A 10,929-nucleotide genomic window follows, 5' to 3' on the forward strand; every position below is an offset into this window, starting at 1 on the left:
CCTAACCCATTTTAATTTTCTTTTAAGCTTAACGGGTTGCGGGTTTGGGTTCAAATCCGACCCGTGAACCCGTTACTGTGGTTTTTCCCCTTCCAGAGGCTTCCGCCTCTTCATCTTCCGTGCCTCCCTCTCTCCTCCGGCTCTCTCCCTCTCTCTTCTCTCCATCGTTTTCATCGGAAGGCTTGGGTGTTCCGGCCGATTTCTCGGCCTTCTTCTTCTTCTCCGGCCGAATCCACGGCCTCTTCCTCCTTCCGACCCCTCCCACTCCTTCTCTCTCTCTCTTTCTTTCTTTTTTCTTTGTTTTCGCCGAGACCCTAGCCTCCGGCCGAGCCCTCGGCTTTCTCCGGCCCCGGTCTTTCTTCCCTTCTTTCCTTCTCTCCTTCTCCTTCTCTCTTTCTTCCTTTCTTTTGTTGTTCCCACCGAAACCCTAGATCCCGGCCCTTCGTCCCTTCCGTAACCCTCCACCTCCTCCCTTTTCTTCTTTTGCAGGCGGCCGGGGAGGCGAGGCTCCCCCCGATCCACCGACCGAGGTGGAGCTTCCCCTCGGAGGGCTGGCGGAAGGAAGGCCGGCCCTTCCTCTTCTCCGAAGCGATGCCGGAGAAGAGGAGAAGCGCGGGAGGTGGAGTTACGGCTGGATCTCCTCCGGGAGGTCTCCACCTGCTCCGACCGCGGCGAGGTAAGGCCGCAGTCCGAGGATGAAGCCTCTACGGTCCGGTGAGTTCATTCTAATTTTTCCTCTCTCTTTCTTTCTCTTTTTCTTATCTTTTCTTTTCTTTTCCTTGGTCCTTCCTTCCGGCACCACCACCCCTTGCCGGAGAAGAGGTGGCGGTCCGGCCGGGGCTGGCGGCCCTGTGGCTGCCTCTGTTGCCGTCCCGGCCAGATCCAGCGGCCCGGGTTGCCCCCCGAACCCCAGGGTACCCGCGGCCGAGGCCGCGGTGTCCGGTTCGTCCGCTGGCCGAGCCCTTTGAGTCCGGCCTGACCCGTGGACTGTGGGCCTCTTCCCCCTCCCCTGTGCTGGTTTCCTCCCCTCTGTTTCACTGTTGACACAGAGGGGGAGAGCACCTCACAGTGGAGTTTCTTTACCCCTGTTAAATCCTTACCCTAATACTCCTTACCTTGGCCGGTTGCAGTCGGGCAATACCTCCCCCCTTGTAGTCCATCCTTCCTCTTGGAGCTTCAGGGCTCCTTCGCCTTCGGCTCCAGGGCTTCGGCTCTCTCTCTCGTTCAGTGTTCTAGGGGGTCTGTGACTTGGGGTTGCCGGCAGAGGCTTAAATAATTTGTTTAAGGGATGAGACCTCCTCTGAGAGGTCCCATCCTCTCCTTCCTTCCTTGCTTCGAGACTGTCAGCCGCCCCCCCCGGTCTCAGGTGCGCCGGAATCGGCTGCCAGCAGGGGGGTTGAGGTGGCGGCTCCAGGTTTTGCATGGCTGGGGGCCCCTCAGTGAGGTCCCATCCCCCCTGCCCTCTTAGCTCCGGGAGCTTCCAGCTGCCCCCCTGCTCTGCCGTTGCGTCTGGCCTTGCCACGTGGGGCATGAGGTGGCCCTCCCTGTCGGCCAGTTGTGGCCTTATCCTTTCTCTTCTCAGCATGAGGTGGCAACCTCTTCCCGGTTGTCACTCTGATGGTACTGCCCACAGTAAAAATTTGGGCCCAAACCTTTAACTGGGCCTACTTCTTATTAGGCCTAGTAGGTTGTGGGCCCGGACATTACATCCTACCCCCCTTAAAATAAATTTCGTCCTCGAAATTAAACATACCTCAGGTGGACCGATGTAGCGAGGACTCATTTTGCCATATCGCCCAAATCGGGCAACACTCCTCGAAAAGGATATTTTTAGGTAGACAAAGTTTTCCTCCAAAAATTTTAGTTTTCATAGCTTAACAAGAATCGCCCGGTAGGGGGCCTTGATGATGAGTCCCTCTCCTAAGATCGATGGTGAATTCGATTTCTCAACCAGGGGTAATTCCGATAATTCATTAGGGTAAATGTCTGAGTATTTCCTATTTCTTATAGCTACCTAGCAGTCAAGAGTTTAGGATGAAACTGAAATAAATTGCTTTCTTCGACTAAGGTATTATGACAATCTTAATATATTATGATACTCTTAACTACCCATTACCCTAAATTTTTACGGTTATAGTCTTGTTAAACCTAGAGCTCTGATACCACTAGATGTCACGCCCCGGATCCGGATCTGTGACACGGTCGTGCTATTGCCGACTACCGCCCACAATAGCACGCAGTCTCATACATGGGTAACAGGGTAGTCAAACCAACCAAATCTTTTCATATGAAAGCATTCTTAGTACAACGTGCTGGTCAGTACCCAAATACAGAGCTTCTATGTAGTTTATGTACACAAAAGTATACTTGCTTTACCCCAAAAGAAAGAAGCCCTGATACAAAATTAAAGTGTCTCTGGCAGCTTTCAGTGGTGAGGATCTGAAAAAAAAATGTAAATAACGGATATGAGCTACACAGCTCAGTAAGTAATCCTGCATAATCCTATCGGATCGACTAGTAGGCTAAACATGTTTATTAGGGTTTGAGAAGCTGACATACATGTTAATCCAACAATTTATCATGGCATAATATATATGCGAACTAAACAGGGCTATATTGCAAGTCACAAAACTTTCACAAAATATGCATATCTAACCGTGCCCCTGGCATACCGTGGTCCATTCTCTCAGATGCTACTGTGAAGTCCATTCGGCCACTGGCGGGGCCAGCTAGTCATTATCGGCCACTAGCAAGGCCAGCTAAGTCATTCTCGGCCACTAGCAAGGCCAGCTCAGTTGCATTCGATCAGTACCAACTTTGAGCCATTATAGTGCCTCTTGGCTACCTAAGACTATACAAACTTACATGCATGATTAAAATATCAGCATAATCATATTGCATACATGGCCATAGCTTCTGAGATCAGGCAAGTTACTTATGCATCGTAACATATCATGCATTAAACATATATACTTAAAAAAAGGCTGAGGAAACATTAATAACATGACATGATCCATAACAGGATTAGAACAGATTACTTACTTTTTATAATACACCCATTCACGAAATATATATACGGATAATACCTTAAAATCTTAATAAGCATAGTACTCACATGATCCATAATAAGATTCAAATAGATTACTTACTTTTTTCACAAATCACGTATACAATTCAAATTGTATGAAAAACACTCGTTCATCTTATAAAATGTAATACAAGATCTACGATAAGATTAAAACAGGTTACTTACAGTGATTCGCTTTCCAAATTTTTCGAGTTCAAGTGACAAATCCTTAATCACCTAAAACAACATCATAGGGATTACATTATTCCTCATTTATTTATTATAAAATTTCTTAGTTCATCATACTATGAACTTACTTGCTTGGATCCCATCCAAGGATTTAGCCCAAGTCCAATTTACCCAATTTAGAGCCTTTGGGGCCCAGTTTAAAATCAGATTGGGTCCACATGGGTTAATTGGCCTGCTAATTGGTCAATAAGCTTAATCCCCAGCTTAATTGGGTTTAATTTTGGTTAAATTTATAGTCTGGGCTCGTCCCAATTTAATTGGGTTCGGGTTCGGGTCCAATTGTTAGATGTATGCCCTAGAAGCCAATCTGGCTGACACATTGTTAATTCTAGGGACATAATTTTGTACTTGACTATTTATTATTGAATAAATAAAAGGCATCTTTTCATTCATATTATTTATGTGTCTATGAATCGTCCAAAAAATTGATAAGATGATCATGCATATTCTCAAGAGTTGAGAATTTGAGCCATGTATCATTGGTGATTAATTTCTAAATGCTCTTGATCAATGGATCATCACGAGGACGGTGATCGATCCGATCAGTGCACAGATCACTTTCCTTCTGGATGGACGAGACTTGAGTCCACAGTGTAGGGACACTGAAGTGATAGTGCAGGTGCTTGTTAGAGAACAAGGGTACTGAGCGTGACCAAGACAAGAAGTCACTTGGATGTCTATCCACTCGTCAGTGACTTGCTTGATGTTGCAGTAGTATGACTGGTCCTTTGACCTGCGGTGCTTCAGCTACTCACAGTGAGGTTATTGTAGTTTGACTACACGCATACATGGTCTCTAGTCATATGGGTCCTTGTAGTGTAGATTGGCTTCATTAAGTTCACTGTAGGAGTAGGGTATGCACTTACATGGAATCTATCGATCTTGATAGAAGAGGAGTGATCCTATGTGATTTGTTAGACTGAGTTCTAAGACTTTGGCCAGGGCAGTAATATAAAGTGGAGAAAGAGTTTTCCACTAACGAACTCGAGTCGAATAAATCTTGACATATGACAGACGAAGGGGTTTGACGAGTTATCCATGACCTCTGTCCTGTAGGGATCCACGATAGTAGGACTGTATCACACGATAACTGCACCTAGAGGTTCATCATTCTATTCTACTGGGTAGCCACTACATGATGCTAGGTGTCACTGGTGGATGGTGGGACTCACATGGATTATTTCGATGATCGATAAACCCTAATGAGTAGAGTTGGAATCGTTCCAATCCATTGAAAGGAGTTTTCAATGATATTGTGATAGGGATCATAATATATCTCACTACCAGTCAGAGTAGAACCTATGGGGTCACACACACTAGAAGTATTGACCGATCCGTTGGTTGAATCGTGATTAGGAATCACAAGTAATCAATTCGATTGATATTCAGTTGAAGAAGGAATAAAGGAAATTAATTAATTGGACTTAAACACAAATCCTACTTCGAGTAGGATTTCTAGAGTGTTAATTGGATTAGGACTGGGAATCCTAGTTGGAGTAGGACTGGGATTCCTACTTGGAATAGGATTCCTACAATCCTAATTAGATTAGGAGTTTTGAATTAAAATTGGATTCCTACTTGAAGTAGGATTCCTAGAGTCCTAATCGGATTAGGACTTCGGATTCAAATTAGAGTCCTAATTGAATTAGGACTAAAATTAAATAAGTCCTAATTGGATTAGGATTTCTTAAGTCCTAATTAATTATTAATCCAATGAATCAACATGACTCCTAATTGGGTTAGGATTGAAGAGTTCAATTGAGTCATGGTTCATTCAAGTTCTAATTGGATTAGGGCTAACAAAGATTGAACCCGATTGATTCATGATTTGGTTAAACCCTAATTAGATTAGGGCTAAACCATGAGAGGGAAACCTAATCCTCCTTGGAGGAGGATTAGGTTAACCAAGCAAGAGGGGCATCAGCCCCTCTCCTTTTTGATGGGTGCGGCAACACAAGAGGGGCCGGCGCCCCTCTTGGAAAAAGGTCTAGGGCTCCTAACTTGTAGGAGCCCTAGATGCTTTATAAGGAGGTGAAAGGGGGCTGACGGCCTAATGCAATTGAAGCCCTCTCCCCTCCAAGCCGTGGCCTCCCTCTCCTCTTCCTTGGTTCAGCCGCAAGCAAGAGCAAAAGAAGAAGAAGGGTGGCGGCCTCCTCCTCCTCTCTTCCTCCTTCCAACGCAGGGAGAATAAAAGAAGGCTGCAGGCTTCGTTCCGCTTCTCTCTATTCCTCCTTCTTCTTCCTCCTCTCAAGCACAATCAAGGGTTGATTGAAAGAGAGGAAATCAGCCATCCAAAGTTGTCTCTGCAAGGGAGCTAGCACCCCGGGGAGACAAGGAAGCTTTGATCGGTTTCTGCTTCGTGTGGATACCTATAGAGGCCGGGCACTTGAACGGCTTCAAGCGAACCTTCATCCTAAACCACGAACTTCAGTTTGCGGTGATCATCTACCCGCACAAGGTGAAGATCTGATCTTCTAAAGGTTTTAAAAGTTTTTAATCCTTATCTATCTACGAACGGTTTTTGATCAACGTTCATGCGATGAACGGTTGATCCCGCGCATGCCTCTTCCGCTGCATCTGAATTTTTTAAATTTCAGCGGCATGATCGGAGTTTTCTAACAGTGGTATCAGAGCCTAGGCATCGTAGATTAAGATAAGGATTAATTATTAATAGGCTTATTAGATCTGAAAATTGAAAGATTATGCATGCTGAAAATTTTCTGCATGCAGATTTTTCTAGGGTGCTGATTTTTGCATGCTGATTTTTATGTGATAAGATGATGATTCTAATTGCATTGTTAATGAGATTACAAAGTTTAGAATCATGATTAGCATGATCAGCAACCTATGTCATGATATAATCAGTTAGTTTTCAGATCTGAAAATTATAATTGCTGCATGTGGTGATGATCATAGGATTCAAACCCTTTTGGTTTTAAATGTAAAGACCTGCGATGTGATCTGCAATGTCATGTAATTTTTCAGATGCTTGCATGCATTTTATTTGATGTTTTGAGAGGCCTGCGTGCCTCCTAAAAAGAGATGTAATTTATTATTATTTTTATTTTATTTTACATCTGGTTGTATTTCTGTGATGTGATGTACGTCAACGATCAAGTTGAAGACAAGGCATGAGATGAATAGGCGATCTAAGCAGTTGATGGCGATTGGATCAAGAGTTGATCAAGGATCGAATCAAGGAGGCTTGGAACCAATTCAAGAGTTGAAGACCAGTTGATCGATTGACGTGCATGTGCTTGTAATACGACCTAATTAGAATCCATGATCATCACCTATTTAAAGTTTAGCTTTATTTACTGCTGCGATTATAACTGCCTATGATGTGCCGTTTGCATGTGATGTGAATGAAAGCCGGGTAGATAGGTTTACATGTGATGTAGCAAACCCAATTGAGACCTTAATTAAAACCTCCTCAATCAAGTCGAGAGTGAACCAACATGAGCAAGTCATATTAGATTAATTGATCTAATTGGTGTCTAGGAAAGCATGAAAGGTGGTCACTTAATTAGGACCTTACTCTCTGAGTAAGGAGAGCCTCCCACCTGCTTACCTGGCCAATTGTTCGATTACCTCTTATGAAGAGCTCAAGTTGCAAACACTAAGACCTGATTAACCAATATTAAGTCAATAGGGCTTCCACTATAGTAGAGCTGCTAAGGCCTTTCTGATGTTGATTTGTCTCGGCTGGATACAGTGGTCAAGTTGCATCGGAGGGCTGGACCTCTCTATAGACATGAGATGTTGTAGGGTAAAGGTGGGGTTGGGCACCAATAACTGTTAGGTGAGGACCCAATGACAACTTTATTCCTACGGTTATACGGTGGGTCTGACTTAACTAAGAAATGGGACCAATAATTGTTAGGTGAGGTCTTCATCGCTTAGAAACCAAGTTACACTGCAACATGCTTGAGAAGCATTGTACAAGAGTTGTACATTCATCAATCTATGTGTCACTAATAACTGTTAGGTGAGGTGGCATATAAATCGGTGAGACCGCAGTACCCACTAGAAATCCTAGTCGTGTGGGATTTCCGTTTTCCTACCAGGGGAGTGTGAGGAATTCGAGAAAATAGTGGGAGTTACATTTGTTCTAAAAGACCTTAGAACAGATTAATGATCAAGTACAAAAGTCTAACTAGAATCTTTACTCTCTGTAGATACAATGTCAGCCTCAAACCCTTTGACCCGTATTCTTGAGACCAACCGATTGACCGAAACCAATTACAAGGACTGGCTTAGAAATCTCAAAATTATTTTGAGCTGTGAGAAAATAGGCTACATACTCGATTCATATATCCCCACACTGCCAACACGTCCTACTGATGTTCAGCGACAGATGCATCAAAAGTGGATGGATGATGACATTAGAGTCAAGTGCTATATGATGGCATCCATGTCCAATGAACTCCAATGCCAGCATGAGAATCTCAAGACTGCTAGGGACATACTAGCACACCTGCAAGAGTTGTATGGTGAGCAGAGTCGCACAACTCATTTTGAAGTGTCCAAGAGGCTCTTCAAGACAAAGATGCGCGAAGGGCAGTCTGTCCATGATCACGGTCTGACTATGATCAAGGACCTAGAGGAGCTTGAGAAGCTCGGAATGAACATGCACAAGGAATTGCAAGTGGATTTGATCCTTCAATCCCTTCCTGATTCATTTGGTCAGTTTATAGTAAACTACCACATGAATAAGATTGAATGCACTAAGACTGAACTGATAAATATGTTGGTAACTGCTGAGGGAGCCTTGAAAGGTTCAAGGGGCAATGTTTTTGCTGCTGAGTTGACTTCTGGTTCCAAGAGAAAGTCTACTTGGAAGAAAAAGAAGCCTGCTAAGAAGCAGAAGAAAGACAAGAAGCCAAAGAAGGAAGTTCAAAAGAAAAGGGCCAATGACAAAGAAAAATATTTCCACTGCAATATCGACGGCCACTGGAAGAGGAACTGTCCTTCATACCTCGAGAGCCTGAAGAACAAGAAAGGTGACACACCTTCAGAAGGTATAGACTTGCTCATAATTGAAACTAATCTAACGGTTTCTTCTACTTCTAGTTGGGTTATAGATTCTGGTTCTAGTGCTCATCTATGCACTACCATGCAGGGTCTAAAGGAAAGTAGAAGGCTGGCGGAAGGTGCGGTAACCCTTCGGGTTGGCAACGGGGCAAAAATTGCTGCTGTGGCTGTAGACACCTACCATCTGCGACTACCGTCTGGTTTTAGTTTATTACTTAGAGACTGCTATTATGTACCTGCTGCTAGCAGAAATTTGATTTCTGTTTCATGTCTAGCACAGGAAAGTCATGTTTTTACATTTGACAAAGACTGCTGTTCTATTTATTTCAGAAATAAAATAGTCGCACGTGGTTTTATGATTGACATTCTCTATCATTTGCATATGGATGTATCTGTAAATGTTAACTGAGCAGGAAGTGAATGCCAAAGGATCCAAGAGATCCAGGGATGAGATAAACCAAAAATATTTGTGGCACCTCAGGCTTGGCCATATTGGAGAGGACAGAATGAACAAAATGGATAAAGATGGGCTTCTCGGCTCATTGACTTCCGAGTCATATCCAGTTTGCGAATCCTGTCTTAAAGAAAAAATGGCTAGATTGCCCTTTGTAGGACATGGGGAGAGGACCACTGAAATACTTACCCTAGTACATACAGATGTATGTGGCCCATTCGATGTGCTAGCCAGGGGACGTTATTCATACTTCATTACCTTTACCGATGATTATTCACGGTATGGGTATGTGTATCTTATGAGACACAAATCTGAATCTTTTGAAAAGTTCAAAGAGTTCAGAAATGAAGTAGAAAAACAAACTGGAAAACCCCTTAAGGCTCTTCGATCAGATCGAGGAGGAGAATACCTTAGTGGAGAATTTCGGGACTATCTCAAGGACAATGGCATAGTCTCACAATGGACACCTCCTGATATACCTCAACTCAACGGGGTGTCAGAGAGGAGGAATCGAACCCTATTGGATATGGTCAGGTCCATGATGAGCTTCACTGATTTACCTATGTTTCTTTAGGGGGATGCCTTACTCACAGCAATTTATTTATTGAATAGAGTTCCCTCTAAATCCGTTCCTACCACACCGTATGAGATATGGCATGGTAAGAAACCAAGTCTTGGTCATCTCAAGATTTGGGGATGTCCGGCCCACGTCAAGAGACTACAGGTAGACAAGTTAGAGGCTAGGACCATAAGTGCTCATTTTATAGGATATCCTAAAGAGTCATTAGGATACAATTTTTACGTCTCAGAGGATCACAATGTGTTTGTGAGCCGTCACGCCATCTTCTTGGAAAACCAGTTTATCCTTGATAGAGGCAGTGGGAGGAAAATTGAGCTTGAAGAGAAAGTCTCTGAAAAGCAACGAGTCAAGGATCCTATCGAACCCATTCATATAGAGCCAGTACACGATGTCCCTCAACCACCTCGCAGATCTAGTAGGGTCTCCCATCCTCCCGATAGATACTTAGGTATACTAGAAGAGGAAACCGAGAAAATGTTCCTAGTGGGAGATAGGGATCACACGCAGGATCCCAAAACCTATGACGAGGCGATATCTGATATCGATTCCGAGAAATGGTTGGAAGCTATGAAGTCAGAGTTAGACTCCATGCATTCCAACCAAGTCTGGACCTTAGTAGATCCACCAGAAGGTATTGTACCTATTGGATGCAAATGGATCTACAAAAGGAAGATAGGTTCGGATGGAGAGGTAGAGACCTATAAGGCAAGGCTTGTGGCGAAAGGGTATAGTCAGCGCGAGGGCATTGACTATCAGGAGACTTTTTCACCTGTAGCCATGCTGAAATCCATCTGAACATTGCTTGCCATTGTAGCATTTCATGATTATGAAATCTGGCAGATGGATGTAAAAACTGCTTTTCTGAATGGATATCTTGATGAAGATATCTATATGGAACAGCCTTTGGGTTTCACTTTCAGTGATGGAGATCACAAGGTCTGCAAGCTGCAAAGGTCCATCTATGGACTAAAGCAAGCATCTCGGAGTTGGAACACTCGTTTCGATGACGCAATCAAAATATTTGATTTCATCAAAAATGAAGAGGAACCGTGTGTTTACAAAAAGTTTAGTGGGAGTGCTGTCGTATTTCTCGTACTGTACGTGGACGACATCCTCCTGATAGAAAATGATATTCCCATGCTAACCTCGGTCAAGGTCTGGTTGTCAAAAAGGTTCTCCATGAAAGACCTTGGGGAAGCATCCTATATTTTGGGAATAAAGGTCTATAGAGATAGATCTAAAAGGATGCTTGGCCTATCACAGAAGATGTACATAGAGGAAGTGCTGAAAAGGTTCAGCATGGAAAACTCTAAAAAGGGTCTCTTACCCCTAAGGCATGGAATTAATCTCTACAAGAAGATGTGCCCCAACACATCTGAAGAGATTCAACGCATGAGCAAGATCCCCTATGCATCAGCAATAGGGAGCCTCATGTATGCCATGCTATGTACATAACTTGATATAGTACATACTGTGAATGTCACGAGCATATGTCAATCAGATCCAGGCAAAAAGCACTGGATAGCTGTGAAGAACAGTCTTAAG

Source organism: Phoenix dactylifera, unplaced genomic scaffold (genome assembly GCF_009389715.1).
Source record: "Phoenix dactylifera cultivar Barhee BC4 unplaced genomic scaffold, palm_55x_up_171113_PBpolish2nd_filt_p 000572F, whole genome shotgun sequence".
Lineage (NCBI taxonomy): Eukaryota > Viridiplantae > Streptophyta > Magnoliopsida > Arecales > Arecaceae > Phoenix > Phoenix dactylifera.